Source organism: Coloeus monedula (assembly GCF_965178545.1).
Source record: "Coloeus monedula genome assembly, chromosome: 1".
NCBI lineage: Eukaryota > Metazoa > Chordata > Aves > Passeriformes > Corvidae > Coloeus > Coloeus monedula.
In genome coordinates this window covers 42,299,256-42,303,885 of record NC_138781.1, presented here as the reverse complement: position 1 = coordinate 42,303,885, position 4,630 = coordinate 42,299,256, and positions in this window count along the sequence as shown.

The window sequence follows — 4,630 nt, the reverse complement described above, 5'->3', positions numbered from 1 at the left end:
ACTATTTCTTATGGATTAATCCCAGTAAGGTTCCTGAGACATGTTCGTCATTCTTAAGTACTATCTATACAGTTTATATTAACAAATTTCAGCATACAGATTAAAATATTAATTCTGTGCTGAAGTAATCCATTTGCAAATTGTGCTATTGCAACCAACTAGTCTGGGAAGCCATGCAGTATTTTTTCATTTGTTGACAGAATAACTTGAATGTTGTAAACAAGATCAGTAATTCACTTTCAAGATTAAGTTTCAGACGACTGGCTGCTAATATGAGAAAAAAGCCACGTTCAAAAATCATTACCAACTTCATAAATGCTTTCTGAATATTAACTGCACACAAATTCTGATCAGCAAATAATGAAAAATCACCCAGTCCTTCTCTTTTAAAGGTTTCGTTTTATATTTTCGAATACATTACAGCCAAAGGCAACAAAACATCTTTTTGGAAATTTTATGCATTCTGCTTCTTCATTTCTGCCTTTTCAAAGGGAAGCTTTTTGCACAGCAAACTACAAGTATGTATTGAGCACAGTGACCTTTATAATTTTGATTTCAACAACAAGGTCAACACTGCTAAGAAGCCAGTTTTGCCTTAAAGGCAAAAGTCTCTCTAAGAACCCAAAATGCATTTTTTAAATGTAATTGAACTACGACAATTCATTTCCATAGGCTTATGAAAAAAAAGCCTTCTAAATTTGCAACCAATTTTACAGTATTTGGCCACTGACAATAGATGCAGACAGGGAAGCTGGACCATTACTTTTTGAATTTCATACACTGCTAACTCAGACAAAAGTTTTTATGTGAAGCGAGACAGGCAACAAGGAGCCCCCTGTCAAGAACAAGCACAGCATAGTCAAAACACATCAGAAAGTGAAAAGGCACAGAATGTGAGAGAAACCAAGACTCCATTCCTGGGATCACCAACCAGCTGTGTACAGGAGGTGTCTTTCCCTGTTGGTGCCTCCTTGGTCAGCACAGCACAGCTGACATAGCTGACTCCCTCCCAGGGCCTGCACCACCCCAGGACAGCTCACAGAGGGATGGAGACCATGCCTGTATTAGGAGATTACATTATTTCACCAGCGAGATGCTGCTGCAGTTTACCCTTAAGCATGTGTCTAGTTAAGCTGTTGGCAGTGCTGTTTCCAGGTAAAACTGTTGTAACAATCGTCAGCTGAGAAAATGTTCTCATCATAGTTGACAGACCTGTTTCTTCATTACCTTTGTATTGTATAGTCATACCTATCTCTGCAAGTGTAACAGCCACTGAGTATAGCACAGTATCAAAGCAAAAAGTTAACTTTAACTTCAAAATTTACAATTTGATGGTAGGAAAGACCTTATATTTCGTGTCCTTGGCTAAATAGCTACAGGTTGGATGAGGTAGGAGAAAATGGGGCTTTTATGTTTGCTAGGCATCATTAATATCCATTCCTGTTCACAGCTACATTTTGGAAAATGCTACATGGAATGATTGTTCCTATATATTCACAAGATCATTTTGCCAGACAGAAACTTATTTCATAGGGTAGGAAAGGAAAGAATGTATTACTGATTTCCCCCCTGCTTTCCTACGGTAGCTTCATTACAGCTTTCCTAAATTTCCTCTTCCTATTGATGCCTTAGGCTTTAAGCTTTATATTTTTCAAATTCTGTACTGCTTGGTGTGTGACTCCGAAGTTTCTTGTAGCCTGTTAATTTCTGCTCTCTCATGCTAGGTAGACATAACAAAGCCTCTCCGGCCCTGCTTTCCAAGGACACCAAGGCTGTCCTAGCTCAAAAGTATAAACCAAAGAGCCTCGAAAAGGGGGGTAAGCTGTGGGGAAAACTGAAGCTTGAATTGGAGAATTAACCCTGCTATGCAAATGAACCAAACCTATAAAAGAGTGAAGAACTCATGACCTGGGATGCATCTTGGGGTCCATTTTGAGAATAGCTTCAGGCTCCCCAGGGTGTACCTCTGAAGGCCTTTCAAATAAATACCTCTTTTAATCCCTTACTCCTGTCTAGTTTCTGTTTCTAGGAGACCTCTCAAGGCATCACTATCGTGCTGTACAGCTAATTCTATGAATAATTTAATTGAGATACTCTATCAGCACACTGCAGTTGATGAAGGCATGCTTCTCTCAACATTTCTGCTTCCATCCTGATTTTTTTGTAACCTAACCTGAGAGTATGATGACCAAGCATTTCCATTTTCACTTTCTCCTCTGCAGCTCCTGAGACAGAAATAAAATTCAGAAGGGGCAGAATAGGAGGGGGAGGGATGCCTTCTGCTAAAGGTAGAAAAAACACACCACACAACCATCATCAAAACTTCATGTGTGACAATCTGGTAAGTGAATCCTCAGGGAATTTTAACTATACACATCCCTTCATAGGTACACTGCAAAATCCTCCACGGCAAGAGGATGAGGCAATGAAAGCCACCTTAAAAAGACTCCAGAATGAATGGATATCAGGGGAAGGAGGAGGGGAGAAAGAAAAGAGGTGGTCTCTCTTTCACTGTGAATAATCCTTGCTAGCTTTATAATCACCAGATTTTTTTTTTCCAGATAGCAACATTAGCCTCCATAAAAGTAAAAAAGCAGGAAAATTGCCCCATCTTTGCTCAATATCAGTATGTTCCTAATGCAGCATGAAGCAACAAGCTTTTATTATCATTTTCTCCTTGTAGTCTTTTATTTTCTACTACTTTCACACATTTAAATACTTCTTCTGTCATCTAGATTCTAGTTTCAAAAAAGTCCAAGGGTTATATTATTGACATATCTCAATTGAATATAGTTCACATATGAACAATATGATAAGGAACATAATTTAAAATAACAAGCAACATGAAGTAGTTTAAAACTCTCATTACTTTCAGTGCCTCTGCAAGTGAGGTGTTTAAAGCTAATTCATCAAATTTCTGTGATTTTCCACTTTTTAAAAAAGTTCCACAAAAATCTAAAAACCATACACCAGGATAAATAGCAATCCATTTCTCATATTATATTAAAAGCAATGTTATCCCTTTTGATTGAAGTAGGTGGCTGAACTTTGGACTCTTAGAAGTGGTTTCTTTTAGGAAATGCATTCCAGAATCTGTTGGGGTTCTTTGTGTGTTTTTCCCTTTCTCTTAGAACATCAGCTCAACCTGCAGCTGAGCTGATCTGTTTACTGTCACTGAAAAGGCATTCCCATCCCACTCTTTCCAAAATCAAACTTTACCTTTCTTCTCCCCTTACTCTCTAGTCAGTTCTGTTCCCCCACCCGTTGTACGGGCTCTGCCACTTGTCAAACACTTTCCACAAGCTGATTCATCTCACTAAATTGGAAGTGTTATTCAGCCATTCCATTAACCAATTTTTCTGTCATTTTCGTAATTTAAATCAGTTGACCCAACAGTGACAAATACCAGAGATAATAGGTGAGGGCAGTTTGCAGCAGGTCATAAGGAGGCCTTGCAGGGTCATGCAGAAAGTGTTTTTTCTTGGCAGCTTTTCAGCAGCATTCCTCTATTCAGTGGTTCCTGTTTACCGGATAATGCATCAACACCAAAACTTTGCCAGTCTTCTGCACCTACACTCTGTGCACAACAACATACTTCTGATCAATAACTGTGCATCTGTTGTGACAGATACCTCTAATTCAACATACGGCTACCGTGGTTTCACTTATTTCATACCTGAAGAACCTGAACGAAATACACTTTCATGAATAGTGACCTACATGTTACAACATCTGATCGCTACTAAAACAACAAGCACGTGAAAGAAATGTCTGTATTTTGGGTTGCAAAGCAACAGAAAGCCATTAAGAGAAACACATGGCTAAAAAAACAGGGTTTTTTTTCCTGTTTCAAAATACTACTTAAAATTAGTGTTTTCCGGGAAAAATAAAATCAACACAGCAGCAAGAAAAATAAAAGTACAAACTGCTGGTACACATAAGTCGCTAATACAGCCAATACCTTTCCGTATACCCAGTCTCTGGGAACGGCATCCTTTGTTTGAAAGAGAGGACACAAGGAAACGTCCCCGGCGTTAGGTTTTCCCTGAGTTCCGCTGAAGGGACAAAACTCACCCACTGAACTCTTACAGAATTTACAGCCATTCATGTGTTACCCTAGGAAACATATAAAGAGAGGCTGGAACGCTTGCTTGCTTCTTCTGGAACTTCCAGCCACAGCCGAGCTGCTCAAATGATGGTGATGTGACCCATCCTTTCCGAGTTCTCAAGCGATACTCGTGAGCGAAGACCAATTAACGAGGCCTCTTGGATAGGATGACCACCCTGTCCTCCCCAAAAGGCACATCTTGCCCTTGAGCCGCACTTACTTCTCTTGGATGCGAGGCGCTTCCTTCAGGGCTGGGGCTACCCGGGGAGCAAGCGGCACAGCGCAGCCCCCTGCCCACAGCAACACCTCGCACAGGAAGGCGACTTTGGAGGCAGCCCAGCCGAGCCGAGAGCCGCTCGCTGATGCGCGGGGCGGCTGCGGGAGGAGGCTGAGGGGAGCGGCCGTGCCGGTGCCCCCGCCCCGGCCCCGCCCCCGCCCCCCCAACATCCGGGTCCCCGCCGGCGCCGCGGCGCCGCCGCCCGCTCCGCGTCCCGGGGAGGTGGCGGGGCAGGGGAGGGAGGA